Source organism: Erpetoichthys calabaricus, chromosome 6 (assembly GCF_900747795.2).
Source record: "Erpetoichthys calabaricus chromosome 6, fErpCal1.3, whole genome shotgun sequence".
NCBI lineage: Eukaryota > Metazoa > Chordata > Cladistia > Polypteriformes > Polypteridae > Erpetoichthys > Erpetoichthys calabaricus.
In genome coordinates, this window is record NC_041399.2 from 184789324 (window position 1) to 184806820 (window position 17497).

A 17497-nucleotide genomic window follows, 5' to 3' on the forward strand; every position below is an offset into this window, starting at 1 on the left:
TGTGTAATACTTTACATTTACTAACATTAAATTTCATCTGCCACAAATCTGCCCAAGCCTGTATGTTGTCCAAGTCCTTTTGTAGTGATATAACAGATTCCAAATTATCTGCTCATCCACCTATCTTGGTATCATCAGCAAACTTAACCAGCTTGTTACTTATATTCCTATCTAAATCATTTATATATATTAAAAATAGCAGCGGCCCTAGCACTGGCCCCTGTGGAACACCACTCTTAACATCGGCCAATTCTGATGAGGTTCCTCGCACCATCACCCTGTATCCAAGGCAATTCTACACCCATCTAAAAACATCACCCTGAACTCCCACTTCTTTTAGCTTGATGCCCAACCTCTCATGTGGCACCTTATCAAATGCTTTCTGAAAGACCAGATAAATAATATCATATGCTCCACTTTGATTATATCATTTTGTTGCCTCCTCATAGAATTCCAGCATGTTAGTAAAACACGACCTTCCCCTTCTGAACCCATGCTGACTGTTCAGTAAACGTCCTGCTCTTGCCATGTGTAGCTCAATTTTATCTTTAATAAATCCTTCCATTAATTTACTTATGTTGCACGTTAACCTTACTGGCCTGTAGTTAACTGGATGTGCCCTGTCACCCTTTTTATATAATGGGATGATATTTTCCATTTTCCAGCTTTTCAGAATTTCCCCAGAGTGCAGTGACTTCCTAAGAATATGTGTCAAGGGTTTATATATGCACTCTCTAGCCTCCTTAAGAACTCAAGTGTAAATATTATCTGGTCCTGGTGATGTGTTTGATTTCAGCCTATTTAATCTGAGCAGCACTTCTCCCTCTATAATTTCCAAATCTTTCAGTACCTCCTTAGTAGTCCCATTTACCTCTGGGAGGTTATCTACTTTGTCACTTGTGAAGACATCAGAAAAATTCAAGTTTAGGGCATCCGCTATTTCACTTTCTGTATCTTTTAATTCTTCTTTACTATTCCTGATGCACTTCACCTCTTTCTTGGCTGTTCTTTTACTACTAAAATACTGAAAATCTCTTTGCATCATGTTTTGCATTATCTGGTATATTTTTCGCTCACTGCCTTTTAGCTTCCCTCATATCCTTCTTAATGGTCACCCTCATGTGCTTATATGCTCTACGATTCACATTGGAAGGCAAGCTATGATTTATTTTTTTTGATTCAAGTTCACAAAGCCAATGCCAAGCCCCCTATTAAACCTTCCAAATTCTACTCAATCAAATAACAAAACACTTAGTCACATTACATAATGCATACATCTGCAGAAGGTAAACTGGAGAAAGAAAGAAGAAATAAGCAATACATACATACACATGTTTGCAGACCCTCTCCATGGTCCCATATATGAATACATTACCCCAGAACTAAACACAGTAACAAGTCCATATTCCAGGCAGTCAAAAGGCAGTGATACGTTCTTAACAGTGGTGTAAAAATTCAGAATAGGTTGATTGTGAAATTAACAGTCTGGAAAACAAATAAACAGTTTGACTTACCAGTATGTTGAAGTAACATGCTGATCTTCACATCTGGACTCACTTGGCTGAAAGTATTAAGGTAGGTTTCACTCTTTCCAATCGGGCTGGTATTTAAAACCGCAGCTACATGTTCATAGCCAGTTCCACCATACTCCACCAAAACCAGATACTCTGTTTCCTCCACCTGCTGTATAGCACCACTCTTTCACCATGTCCATCTGCCATTCCAGATTAACATCAAGGCCACCAAAGCAGCAAGACTTAAGGGTCAGGGGTAGAAAAATCTGAGCATTTAAATGACAACTCTGCCAGAAGGTAGAAGGCAGGTGTGTCTAAAAAGTTTTGAAAATAGGCTAATCAGAGGATTAAAAAGCAAAACAAAAGAATAGTCAAAAAACAAAGATAAGGTCTGAGCTAAAAAGTCAATAAGATGTGCAACCAAAGCCAAAAATCAGCAGTCAGAACTTTTAATCAAAACAAAGCAAAGAAGTTCAAAAAGTCAAAACATCAAAACCTATCCCAATAGTAGGATGAAGATAGCATTGTGCCACCATCTTTTATGGGTGTTATCATTAGTAATTTTATTTAATTTTCTCCTATGTCTTTACATCATTTCTATGGTTTTGATAACCAAAGACTTCAAATCCAACAGTAATTTTTGTTTCAAGTCAGTATTTGACTTTGACTGTGGACAACTAATTTAAGTTTCTGCTTGGGTTTATGTGAAAGATACATAAGAGATATAAGATAGATGGATCTCTGAAGTTTGGTCTTATCTGCCTCCTGGCTCTTTCTAGGCAGGAGAGGCTGATGCAATGCATCACGTGACCACCTTTGGGTCATGTGACCAGCAGTGATCATAGCAACAATGAAACAATATGGCTGTAGCCATGTAAAAAATTCACAAAATGAGGGTGGAATGAGGCAAATCCAAAATGTTACTGAGGAAGCACAAACAGACCAGATTAATCATCGAAAAATGCAAAGAAAACCGGGACATGCTCAATTTTCTTGCCCGGTATTCCCTTAAATGACTTTTGTCTTCTCTGTGTTTTATGTTTGTCACCTTATTCTGCCTTCGTCTCTACCTTTTTGTCAGGAATGTGCTTCTAATGTGTGTTCATCACTTACATTATTTTCCATTAACGTATTTTTTTTATCATTTTGGTGATGTCGTCAAGTCACCATTTTGTGTGGCTGTTTTCCTGGGTGCCATTTTGTGTTTATCATCATTGTGGTTGCTAGGCATTTGATGCACATGCCAGTGTCCCACGACCTGATTTGGGGCAGTTACTCATTATCAATTACTGATTACAGCTATGAAATTTTAATGGGGATTGCTTTACTCAGAACTTTGTGTAAAACGTCATTGCATTACTAATTACTTTAGTTGTATTTTACTCTCTAACTCATCTGAAATGTACAAGGATGACATCCTCCTGTCCCTTTAGTATTTTAATAACCAACAACAGAAAACATGAATTCAGCAGTTCAACACGTAAACGACGTGACTTACATTAGCACTGTGCCATCTCAAGTGCATGAAAAAACCAGAAGAGCAGAAGTCTTTACTTCGCAAAAACAACACTTAATAAAAAAATTAATCTTAATAATTAAAATTTAAATGGATTTAACCACTCATCTGTAAACTCTAAAATTACTGTAGGTGCAGCGGCTGGCAGACCAGGGGACTCATTGATCGGGCGGGCCTGTCACTTACAATGGGCCCATGTCTTCTCTATGCTGGGGGTGTTAAAGCATTTATATTCTGTAATTAGTCATCTTACATTCACCAGCAACTAAGGTAACAATTCAGTTATACTGCATGTGCATTTCCGCAGAGATGTTAAAGGGAAGTGATGGATGGCAGGATGCAGTGCTACATTTTACGACAGCATTGTTATTTAATTGGATTTTGAAGACTTTCTTCCGTCTGTAAATCTAATTCCTTATGAGCACTTTGATCAAGAGGCTCTACATTTGCTCCGTCTCCCTTAGACTAGAATTAAATTCTCTCGATTAATCAAATTCTTACAATGGATTGGAAAATTGACAAGTTATTACCTTTCTTAATAAAGACAAATTCAACCTCAACAGAGTGTTGTAAATAAATACACTAACTGCACTCGGTGCCTGTGTGAAAACCCAGAGATGTGTGCAGTGCAAGCTGGGATGGGAACAGGCATCCACCCTCGCCTTCTCAAAGGACATCATGTGAAACGGAAAGGCCACCTACAAGACATTTAGAAACATCTCTAACACAAATCATGGACTGTAATTCACACTCATACACTACGTCATCGCTGGAGAATGTCATTAAATTACAGCAATATGTTACTTTGTAGCCGTTTACCCCAGATTTGCCCACGGCACCGTTATGAAAAAGATGGCTGCACACATTAACATGTGTCCAAAAGTTAAAAACTAACTCATTAAATGAAAGACCTCTAAAAAGGCATGTTTGGTACAATGTCAATAAAGGGACATTTTTTTTGGTTTTGTTCTTGTCGTTTTCATTTTTGTTTTGCTCTCTCAGTCGGTTTCTCTCCTTCTGTGCCGACATTTGGTTTTGTCTCAGACTGCTATCTAGTATTCATAGCATTAATAATTATAATCAATGAATTATTTGATCACATTTATAGAGCACCTTTCTCACTGCTTAAAGCACTTCACGTAGGCAGTAGGGAGCCACTTCAACCACCACCGATGTGCAGCATCCACCTGAATGATGTGACGGCAGCCATTACTGCACCAGTACGCTCACCACAGATTAGCTGTGAGGTGGTGAAGGAGCAAGAGAGACAGTTAGGCCGTTAGAGACAGGGGATGATTAGGGGCTGGAATGGACAAGGCCATGATAGTGGGCAGTTTAACCAGGATATTGGGGTACTCTCTGCTCTTTACAAAGGACGCCCAGGGATCTGCAGGACCTTGCTTTTACGTCTCATCCTCAGCATAGCGCCATTTCTACACCAAAGTGTCCCCTTCACTGCAGTACTGGGGTACTGGGATCCACACACAGACCACAGCCAACACCTCTTCCTGCTGCAGGCTAAACCTTTCCTAGATGGTCTCCCATCCAAGCACTGGCTGGGGCCAAACACGCTTAGAATCAGGTGGATTTGCTGTTCTGAAGGGCAGGTGGTATGGCGGTTGGCTCTTAGTATTAATGCTTACTCCATCTTTGCCACTCGATTACTAAATCAACTGAGAAGGTTTCGTTGTATTACTTTAATATTGTTCTTTATCAGTATGCTGCTGCTGGAGTATGTGAATTTCCCCTTGGGATTAATAATCTATCTATCTATCTATCTATCTATCTATCTATCTATCTATCTATCTATCTATCTATCTATCTATCTATCTATCTATCTATCTATCTATCTATCTATCTATCTATCTATCTATCTATCTATCTATCTATCTATCTATTCTGTGTGATACATTCCAATTCCTTCTGTTTTTGATGGACTTCCTAACTCACCGACATGGCGTCCACCATTCTGCTCAGATATTTACTGTAAGTTGGAGTGTTCAGGGAAAAGCCCACAAAGAAACAAGGAGAATGTGCAAACTCTACACAGATGGAGATGAAGCTGGGATTCAAACCCAGGATTCTGGAGCTTCTTGGTCAAATCACGTCTCTGTAATTATTAGTAGACGTTCAGCCCTTTCTGACAAAATATTTCCAAATATGAATACTGCTTTCCAGAGAGTGTATGTCATAAATGACATGTCTCTGACTATATGCCATGACAGGTGACTACCAGGCAGCCCGAGGCCTAAATGAGGCCTACTCACGGGACAAAGGATCAGAGCCCCAGGCCTGAGCAAAGACAAAGTTGTAAGTAATCTTGGATATCAAACATAAAATCATGAGCTCAACAGAATCAGGATTGCACTCTTTTTATTTTTTTCTTATCTCACCATTTCTTTTATTCTCTTTGCTAATTGTTGAAATGTATTCACATCTGTGCCTAATGTTCTTAACTACTTTCCTTTATTAATTGCTAATTGTTCTCATTTAGTTCATCACCTTTTGCTATTACATTTTAAATTTAGTTCGTCTCACTTTGTTGATTAAACCCAAAAGTGCGGCTCCTCTCTCAGTAGTAGCAGACATGCTGCAGCTAGGGGACCACCATGGGAGACCACCTGAGTTGAGACCCGTGTCAGGCCCACTGCCGTGGATTCAGCACTGAGACTTTGCTTGTGGCTGCCCTTCATCCTCTTTGGGTTTCCTTTTCTTTTGTGTCTGTACTGGATTGCTTGTTTAATGTCAGTGAAAGTGGATTATTTACTAATTATCTTATGTAAGCTTGGGGTGTTTACCTTTTTTTTGAGAAAGTATTTTGTGATTAAAATTATATATATATATATATATATATATATATATATATATATATATATATAGTGGACCTCCAAGGCGAGCACCGTCACCCCAACCTGGCACAGACAGACACAGAGGCACAACTTCAAAGCACACAGGGCTTTTTATTTTCTTTTTCCTATACGCCTTCCCCGTTCCCCACAAGTGAGACACACTTCCAGCAAGCACGACACTCTCTTTCTTTTTCTTTTCTCTTTTTCCTTTCCTTTCTTTTCTCCTCCACTCTTCCCCAGCAAGCTTCGTCTCCCTCCTCCTGACTCTAGCTCCCCGAGTACTGACTGCTGGCCCCTTATATAAGACTCCCCTGAAGTACTCCAAGTGTTTCATGACCTACGTCCGGCAGCACTTCCTGTTGTGGTGGAAAAACTGCCCATGAGGGCTGAGCAGTTGCTGCAGGACCCCCTAGCGGCACCCATGGACCCCAATAGGGCTGTACCAAACTCCCACAGAGCCCTGCAGGAGTCCTAGGTACCACTGCCACCCAGGAGCACTCTGGGTAAGGTAACGCTCTGGCCACACTTGCTCCCCCCGATCCTCCAAACGTGGAGGCGTCCCAGCTGGGCAAGGGCCCTGACCATCCGCCACAATATATATATGACATTCTTAGTTGTGAATCGCAATCTGATTATTTGGGTGGTTACCTACCAGGCTGCAAGAAGCAGCTCCTAGATATGCGATACTGTACTCCAATCCACAACCTGTCAAATAAGTGAACCAGCTGCCATGGCACAACTTCAGAGGCTTCTCCTCAAGCGCTGACGTCTGAGGTTCAGTCCCCATAAGAGGAAGCAAAAGTGCAGCCACCTGACGAGCCCAAATAAAGGCGAAACACACGTGTCACGTGCTCTTTGTATTATTTGGCAGATACAGTATCATATATATATATATATATATATTATATATATACTGTGTGGTAGAAACAGGTCTGACCCTCAAGACACTGAAAGCTGTTGTGGAAAAGAGGATGGTGGCAAAATTGGATTCCATCATGAAACCCCCTCCATTCCCTGCAGGAGGTGCTGTCTTGGAGCACATATGCCACAGGCTCATTGCACCATGGAGTGTTAAGAATCATCTCTGGGGGTCTTTTCTGCACAGTGAAATCAGGCAATTCAATGTTTCCTCCAGATGACGTAAATTAAATGCTGATACTATTTAAGTTCATTTTGCAATTTGTACATAATATACAATACATTCTTTATTTACTTATCAATTGGTTGATTGCATTATTTGTCTCATGAGTCTCTGTCTTTGTTTTTTTTGTTTCTGCTGCTGCATGCATCTAAATTTCCCTTTGGGATTAATAAAGGTTATCTAATCTGATCTAATATATTTATATATTTATATTTATATATATATATATATATATATTTATATATATATATATATATATATATATATATATATATATATATATATATATATATACACATTGTAAAAGACCAGCCTGGCTACAGACAGACACACAGACCAACAATGTTCCCAAAACACACACGTCTATTATTTACTTCTGCACCTGCACACACAATACAGTGCACAAACCCCAATAAACTCTGCTCAGTCCTTTCTTTGTCTTTTTCTTAATTTTCCTTCTGCGAGTGGAGTGAGGCATCCTCCTTTATACTGAAGAGCTCCAGGTGCTCCTCGATCAACTTCCACCAGCACTTCCGGGTGTAGCATTAAGAAGAAGGACGCCTCACGCCTGGACAAACTGGTGAGGAAGGCAGGCTCTATTGTTGGCATGGAGCTGGACGGTTTGACATCTGTGGCAGAGCGACGGGCGCTCAGCAGGCTCCTATCAATTATGGAGAATCCACTGCATCCACTAAACAGTGTCATCTCCAGACAGAGGAGCAGCTTCAGCGACAGACTGCTGTCACTGTCCTGCTCCACTGACAGACTGAGAAGATCGTTCCTCCCCCAAACTATGTGACTCTTCAATTCCACCCGGGGGGGGGGGTAAACGTTAACATTATTCAAAGTTATTGTCTGTTTTTACCTGCATTTTTATTACTCTTTAATTTAATATTGTTTTTTGTATCAGTATGCTGCTGCTGGAGTATGTGAATTTCCCCTTGGGATTAATAAAGTATCTATCTATCTATATCTATCTATCTATCTATCTATCTATCTATCTATCTATCTATCTATCTATCTATCTATCTATCTATCTATCTATCTATCTATCTATCTATCTATCTATCTATCTATCTAACAACACGAGTCTGCCGGAGCCAAGGTGTAGTCGTGGTCCTTAAGGCTTTGATCATCGTCCTCCTCCTGGTTTGGTGTGGCGTCCTCTGTCGGTTGCTTTCTCCTCTCCCAAAGCAAGAGATATTGTTCCACTCCAACAAGCTTCTTCAACAGTTGCCACCCTGGCTGAGACCATGGCTCACACTTGCAATCCATTGTGAAATAACCAGCTGGACACACAGCGAAGGTTTGGGGCAGCCACCGTATAGTTTCCCTGGCTGCAAAAGGCTTTAGTTTGTGCACAATGTGTACAGGTTAGAGTCCAAAACAGAACTGATCAAGTATGGAGGATGAGGGCTTTTTATAGGTAGTTCACAGAAAGTGACGTCCTCAGGGCCGGAACAGGAAGTGACATCCTCAGAGTGTAATCACATACAGGCAGGATTTCTCGTATTTGGTCTGTGGAAAGAAAAGAAAGAGTGGTTCAGCGCGACCTGCCACCTACTGGCCTGGAGTGGAATTGGCGTTTTCTTGTCCCTTTGATTGACTCCCAAGCACACGTGTGTGACACCGTTTAGATCGGGTTTCTGCATCGGTGGGATTTGTATGAGAACGAAGAATCTTGTTGTACTAACTGGAAGCTAAGGTACACAACAACGTTCAGCTGTAGAGCTATCCGTACGCTGAAACTTGAACTTCTTTTTCTTGGACTTTCTCGCCACTGAACCAAAATCACCACTGCAGTATGGACAACAGAAGTGAGTGAGCTGGCTAAGACTTCACCAGACATACGTCAGCAATACCGCCTGCATATCGCCTATTGTGCCATTTCCACTAGCATGTGAGGCTGGGTGGCATAGCACTTGGCTCTTGAAACGGAGTTCCTATCAACCAGAGAAGGCTGCAGATTTTCCTTTTGCGTAGATTTGTATTTATTATGGTTTTAGGCCGTGGCGTTTGGCTTTTCTCTATTTACTATTTTTTGTACAGGTCTTTGTGTTAAACAGCGGGGTCTGAGCCTACTTATTTTGAGGCCATTTTTGGATTTGGATTTTCTTTCTTTTGTGTGTATAACATTTGTGTGTTCCTTTTAATTTACATTTTGGCCATACTTTTGTTTCACTATAAATACTTTTAACACCTGCTAACACTGTTCTTTGGTTTTTCTTTGCTCACAGCGTTGACTTTTTGCAGGTTACTCTGAACTTGATTTTTAGTTAATGGCATTCTGCTGTATTTATAACTCCAATCTCGGCCAGTTTACACTCCATTTTATGCTGGTTCTGTGCCTTTTCCTGTCCAATCCCCCTGCAGAATGCAGGAGACGTTATATTGAGGTTTAAACAATGCCACAATGAGGGGCCGGGCAAAGCCTGAGTAGGGTCCGTGCATGAAATCACAAGCCTGTCTCTTTCTCAAAAGGACAAGAGTTCAGATTACATGCGGTGACTGATGATCGCTTTTTGACAGAGTGGAAAACAAGCGTATTAAATTGACGCAGCTGCTGCTGTCCCTAATGAAGCGGAAAATGAAGGGCAGGCGAGACGTGAGGGGATTCCACTGCAAAGCTTTACTCCTTATGGCAAGTGGAGCAAACTAAGTGGAAGAGTTACGTAGGCATGTGTCAGAGGGCCCAGTGGGCCTGAACATTTTGGACAAGGCATTTCTTCCCAGGTGGTGACACCTTTGTAAACATTTGCTGTCATCCTGTCTGCCACCGGTGATATACGTGATGGACGACGGCCAACTACACGAGTCCTGCATTCAGGATTTCAAAGACGTTTGTCTAGCAGGGTGTGAGGGTTCGGCGGAGGCGAGGCGTCACATTTTGTACTTGTACTTGCTCAGTGTCACAAGGTTTGTGTTAGGCGGGTTGCGTTGAAATAAAACGTGCCGACAGAATGAATGCGTAAACTACTTTTAAACCTTAAAATCCAACTATGAAAGAATACAGAGAGAAAGCATCACTCAAAGGAAGTCACCTGGGGGGCCATGTGATGATGTCAAGGTGATTGATTGCTTGGACATTGGAGGAATCATCACAGAGAGCTGTTATACGGACTTCAAACGCGCAGAGATGTGAAAGATGGATTTGTAAAGTGACACCAGCAGATCCTTTGGGTGGAGATTAAAGACTTCGAACATCAATGGACCTCTGGAGGGTGGGAGGCAGAGAGTGGGGGGAGCGTGGAAAACTACCTTTGTGATGTCAAAGTCTGGGTTTTCAACAGCCCTTTATATTTTTTCACAATGTTGCTGACTCATTTTTAACAGGACTTGTAACACATAGTTGCTGAGGATTATAGGATCATTAAACCCTATAACAATAAGACGACATACAGACCTGCTTAACCCCCCCATTCAGGGTCACGGGAGGGGGAGGCAAAGCCTAAATCTGGCAGTAAAGAGGCTGTGGGGCCCACTCACAGTTTAGAGCCGCCAGTTCACCCATCATGCACATCTATGGGGATGAATGAGGCCAAGGGGAGGCCGAGAGAAAGTTCAGACTGCGTGTGCACTATGGCTTCATACCATTAACACTACACCATAATAATAATCATAACCAGAACAGACACAGTGTGAAAAGGCAGTATGGTGTAGGACACACTTTCTTCCTACAGCACTGTGGGATTCTTCTCCTGTTGTTCCGGTTTTCCTTCTCCATTCTAAAGACATGCAGATGAATGAATTGTATTTATTTACATGTCCTCTTCACCCCAGTAGGGGGTCTTCACAAGAGCCGAGCACTCCACTCTGCACAGCCTTTCACCTTTGTGTCTGCTTCACTCCGAAGACATTCGCAGATCCTTCACCTCTCCCTCTGTTGTGTGTTTTTGGTCTGCCACTTGGTCTCTTGCTCTGTGGTGTCCATGGGGGGCCTACGTTTGTGATGTTGGCTCCTACCATCTCAGGTGTTTTTGCTGTTTCTTTTAAATGAGACGTGTGCACTTTGTGAGGCTTGGCTGGAATATGCAGCTTATTTTTCAGAGTCAGCGATGATGGCAACTAGACGGCGCTCCCATGTCAATTTTGGTTATAGGCCAACAGTCAGTCCCATACATTAGAGTGGATTTGTCGCTGCTGTTATGGACTCTGAGTGTTGTCTCCTGACTGTGTTGCTTAATCTTCCAGGTGGATCTTAAACATTCATATGTCAGTCTTACTTTGTCAGCCTGCTCTTTATGTCTTTCTAGGTGCAGTTCTGACTGTTCCACATCTGAAGTATTGTGTGCAGTTCTGGTCACCACGCTATAAAAAAGGCACAGTGGCACTTGAAACTGTGCAGAGGAGAGCAGCTAAGTACATCGCGGGACTTACGGACACGTCCTACTGTGACAGACACCAGACAGTTAACCCTTTAAAGGCTAGAGTCAGTCCCCAGGGAAATTTGGCAGCACACCACAGCTGGTCAGTAAGGGCTGTTCATTTGTTGAGCAGTCAGCTCATGACCACTGCCGCCCTAGCGAATCAGCATCAGTCTCCCTGGGATTCAGCCAGTGGTGTAGCTCCGCTCGGGGCGGGGCGGTGCTTCAATTTGCCACCCTCCAACATATCTGAATATGTTAACCTACTTAAATAGAAAATTAAAATGACATATAGAGAAAAATTTTGCTATATTTTGAATAGATTTATTCATATATAGAAAGACAGCAGTCATTTTTCTCATATAATTATTTATAAGCATCAACTAGACAAGAATATAGTATAGACGCACTGATAAGCCGTGTTCTAATTATTAGTTTAATTTAATTATGCTGTGAAAACCCGAACCAGTGTAGTGTACAAGTGATAGGTGGGGATGTTTTCTGTGCAGAGCAAGAAGGCATTTAGATTGATAACGAAATGAAATTATAAATTGTAATATTGTAATAATTCATTAATTAATTGTAATAATCTTTGTAGAAGATTATCGGTGTAATGTTTATGTTTATTTTTGTTATTGCCTCAACTGCTGTGTTTGATGCCATCACAGAAGGACAGTCTGAAAATAATTTTTTGAAGCATTTGTGGATAAAACTCTGAGAATTTTACTTTTTCATTCATGAGTGCTATTTTTCCAAACCCTGCTGCTTACGCATGAATTGGACTGAGCCATTTGGACAATAATACTGCCCCAAAAAGTATGCCACCAGAAGCCTCCTTCGCTCGCCCCTAGCTACGCCACTGATCATGATAATGAAGCCGCAACATAATGGAACCTGTGACTAATAAAAAACTATCAGAAAAGGTGCAGAAATAGTTTATCAACCTTAAAACTGACTTGAAGCAAAAAAATACTGTTGGATTCGAAGTCTTTGGTTATCAAAACCCTAGAAATGATGTAAAGACATAGGAGAAATGAAACAAAATTACTAATGATAACACCCATAAAAGATGGCGGCACAATGCTGTCTTCATTCTACTACTGAGATAAGTTTTGATGTTTTGACTTTTTGAACTTCTTTGCTTTGTTTTTGATTAAAAGTTGTAAGTGTTAATTTTTGGCTTTGGTTGCACATCATTTTGACTTTTTTGGCTCAGACCTTATCTTTGTTTTTTGACCATTAGCTACGCCACTGGAATCAGCCGCTGCACTAGACGAGCCTGCAAGCATCAGCGTTGGTCTCTGTGTGCCTGAAAGCAGCCAGTTCAAGTGCAGTTGGCTCAGTGATTTACTGAATTTCATCAATGGTGTCAGCTGCACCTTGTACATATAATAAGAGATTGTTCCAGTAGTTTTTTTATAGTTTTTACAATTCATTGGCAGTGTGTAAAATGATTGATGGTGCAGTAATGATGATGCTCTTTGCATGAAAAAAATATGTGTTCCATTAAAGTTTCACTTTTTCTTGGTGAATTGTGATGTTTCCTTAAAAAGTGCAGCAAAAGAGTATTTGGCGTCCGGGGGGGTGCATTAACCCTCCAAGTATGTGGCGGTTTAAGGGTTCGAACAGTTCAGTCTCCATCCGCAGAGACCGCATGTAGACCTAATCCACGTATTTCATATTCTCAAGGGCATTGATAAAGTAGATCCAGCAACTTAACGAAGAATCACGTACTCGAGGACATCAGTAAAAATTAAGGGGAAGCGCATTTAGGACTGAAGCCAGGAAGCACTTCATTACGTAAAGAGTTGTGGGAATCTGAAACAAACTGCTAAGACACGGAGTTGAAGCAGAAACCTCAACAACCGTCAAGAAGAATCCAGATGAGCTACAGGGACAGCTTAGCTATTTGCCTGATGGACTGAGCGGTCGCCTCTCATTTGTTCTCAATTTTCTTCAGCTAAACAGATCCAAAACAGAAGCCATCTTAGTTGGCACATCACATCATCTTCGCTCTTCTACCATCACCAGTATCACTTTTGCTGGTCAAAACATCCCCCTTTCCACATTTGTCACCAATTTGGGTGTTAAAATGGACCCTCAACTCACCTTTGACACCCACATCAAACACCTCTGTAAGTCTTCTTTCTACCACCTCAAGAACATCGCTAAACTCCGCCCAACTCTCACCCTGGCAGATGCAGAGAAGCTCGTCCATGCCTTTGTCTCCTCCAGGCTGGATTACTGTAATACGCTCTTCATCGGGATTCCTGGCAAGAGTATTCAGAGACTCCAGTATATTCAGAATAGCGCTGCCAGGATCCTGATGTGGGTGCGAAAGCATGACCATATCATCCCAATCCTGAAAACCCTTCACTGGCTCCCTGTCCCACTCAGAATAGAGTACAAGGTCGTTCTCCTCACCCATCAGTGCATTTATGGACATGCCCCCCTTTACTTACAGGAACTCCTTACCCCTCATACCTCCTCATGCACCCTCCGCTCTGTACACACTAACACTCTCCAAGTCCCTAGAACCAAGCTTCGCAGTATGGGTGATAGGGCTTTTTTATCTGTGGCGCTGAGACTGTGGAATGCCCTCCCTGACTACCTGAGAGCCCCACAGTCGACTGATGTTTTTAAACTGAATCTAAAAACTCATCTTTTCAGAAAGACTTTTTGTTAAAGTATACAGTAAATAGGTTTTCTTGTTTTATTATTTTATTCTTACTCTGTAGCACTTTGAGATTGCTAAAATATAAAGCGCATTATACAGTAAATAAAATGTATTATTATTATTATTATTGTCCCATTTCTAGCGCTTTGTATTGAATTTGTAGCTGTGCCGTAGTGAAAAGCAATGTGTTTCAATGAAGACGCGATCACACTGTGTCAGAGTTACATGAATACGCAATGCTTTGTAATGTAGTTAACGCGTTGGATTGCATTTCAATATGGCACAAATAATCCTCCGTATTTTGTGCTATCCAATGAATACATTTTTTCCAATCCAGCACTGTAGCCACACATCTCCAGGTCTGGGAGTTATCTGGTCTTCAGGCCTGACACGCACACATTACGTTGCTCCCTGATGATAAACCAGCATCCCACCCACGGTGGTTGCCTCCCATGCTCTTCTTAGTACTGCCAGGAGAGGCGGTGGGCCTCATGACCATGAATTGGATAAGAAAAGGTGCAGATCCTTTGACAGCCTTGGGGTTTTGCTTTAAGCTGTGTCTTCCCCAGTAATGGTCTTAACACAGTTTGCTACAGCTCTGCCCCATTAATCAATCAATAGTCTTCACGGCCATGTTCTTCTCAGATGTGTTCCACTTTAATGGTAATGCAGTCCTATGAGATTCGCTGGGAAAGATCCATCCTAAAAATAAGCATTAGCAGCCATAAAACTACAAGGAAGTGTTAACCAGACAAGTGTTAAATACAGTACAGTGCATCCAGAAAGTATTCCCAGCGCATCACTTTTTCCACCTTTTGTTATGTTACAGCCTTATTCCAAAATGGATTAAATTCATTTTTTTCCTCATAATGACAACGTGAAAAAAAGTTTACTTGAGGTTTTTGCAAATTTATTAAAAATAAAAAAACTGAGAAATCCCTTGTACATAAGTATTCACAGCCTTTGCTCAATACTTTGTCGATGCACCTTTGGCAGCAATTACAGCCTCAAGTCTTGTTGAATATGATGCCGCAAGCTTGGCACACCTATCCTTGGCCAGTTTCGCCCATTCCTCTTTGCAGCACCTCTCCAGCTCCATCAGGTTGGATGGGAAGCGTCGGTGCACAGCCATTTTAAGATCTCTCCAGAGATGTTCAATCGGATTCAAGTCTGGGCTCTGGCTGGGCCACTCAAGGACATTCACAGAGTTGTCCTGAAGCCACTCCTTTGATATCTTGGCTGTGTGCTTTGGGTCATTGTCCTGCTGAAAGATGAACTGTCGCCCCAGTCTGAGGTCAAGAGCGCTCTGGAGCAGGTTTTCATCCAGGATGTCTAAGTACATTGCTGCAGTCATCTTTCCCTTTATCCTGACTAGTCTCTCAGTTACTGCCGCTGAAAAACATCCCCACAGCATGATGCTGCCACCACCATGCTTCACTGTAGGGATGGTGCCAGGTTTCCTCCAAACGTGACGCCTGGCATTCAAACCAAAGAGTTCAATCTTTGTCTCATCAGACAAGAGAATTTTGTTTCTCATGGTGTGAGAGTCCTTCGGGTGCCTTTTGGCAAACTCCAGGTGGGCTGCCATGTGCCTTTTACTAAGGAGTGGCTTCTGTCTGGCCACTCTACCATACAGGCCTGATTGGTGGATTGCTGCAGAGATGGTTGTCCTTCTGGAAGGTTCTCCTCTCTCCACAGAGGACCTCTGGAGCTCTGACAGAGTGACCATCGGGTTCTTGGTCACCTCCCTGACTAAGGCCCTTCTCCCCCGATCGCTCAGTTTAGATGGCCGGCCAGCTCTAGGAAGAGTCCTGGTGGTTTCGAACTTCTTCCACTTACGGATGATGGAGGCCACTGTGCTCATTGGGACCTTCAAAGCAGGAGAAATGTTTCTGTAACCTTCCCCAGATTTGTGCCTCGAAACAATCCTGTCTCGGAGGTCTACAGACAATTCCTTTGACTTCATGCTTGGTTTGTGCTCTGACATGAACTGTCAACTGTGGGACCTTATATAGACAGGTGTGTGCCTTTCCAAATCATGTCCAGTCAACTGAATTTACCACAGGTGGACTCCAATTAAGCTGCAGGAACATCTCAAGGATGATCAGGGGAAACAGGATGCACCTGAGCTCAATTTCGTGCTTCACGGCAAAGGCTGTGAATACTTATGTACATGTGCTTTCTCAATTTTTTTATTTTTAATAAATTTGCAAAAACCTCAAGTAAACTTTTTTCACGTTGTCATTATGGGGTGTTGTGTGTAGAATTCTGAGGAAAAAAATGAATTTAATCCATTTTGGAATAAGGCTGTCACATAACAAAATGTGGAAAAAGTGATGCGCTGTGAATATTTTCCGGATGCACTGTAAGTGCATCATTCTGGTGAGCCCAGCCACACATTTTTGGCTGTAGAGCTGAGGACCAACACAGTGAAATTCAGAAACCCGGTGTAGTCGGCCAGAAGCATAAATGCCATGCAAAAGGTTTAGCAGGCCATATGAAGCACAAACAATGAGGCACCCGAGAAGACAACATTCACTAAGAAACACAAGGCTGGCTTGGCTTGCATCTGTAGGCCGGGCCTTATTGGAGACACAAGAGGGGACCACTAAGCACGTCCCCTCAGGACCGTCTCCTATGACAGGGCCTGTTCAGTGTGTAGCCCCCATTTACAACCAAAATGTAGAATCACTTTCATCATCTTTTACCCATTCTGTGCAATGCTTTGCTTGCCCTCCTTCAGCTCATTGCTCAGACCCCAGGGTTTGATGAATGTTGACTGAAGCCTAGCGCATGGCTTGTGACGATAACAGAGGAGCTTAGCGAGACTATGGAGTTCAGCTCAGGCAAAAATGCTTAAAGAATTAGCAGCATCTCCATGATAAAGTAAGCAGAGAAACAAAAAGAACTCAGACAGACACCCTGATGGCAGAAATCCCAGACACAAGATGCCTACCAACATTGGTCCAAAACAGTGATGGTTCTGCGGTAATCCATGGAGTGATCATACTGAGTGGGCCAGTTGACCTGACCAAGTGGTGAGAACTGGATTAGGGAGACGTCAAAGAGGAGGCGTCATTATATTTGGGTGTCACCCGCTAGGATCTCGGCCCTTCTGATACTTCACCGGTCAGTAGTGATGAGACCACCTCACTGAGTCCACTGCACTGGCTGACAAAACTGCAGAAATGTTCAGGAACTTCACCAGACTCGACAAAATGAAATGAAGCCATTGGGGGATGCAGAACTAGAGCGTTTTTTAAACAGATGATAATGGTGCAGTGGTGTTCAAAGTGTGGCTAGTGAAGCATTTGCTAAATATGGTGGCTGAATTATAATATGGTGCCGATTATTATGGCTGAAACATGTAATCTGAGCTGTGTGGCCGCAGTGCTAACCACTGAGCCATTGTGCCACACAAAACACGCAGATGGAA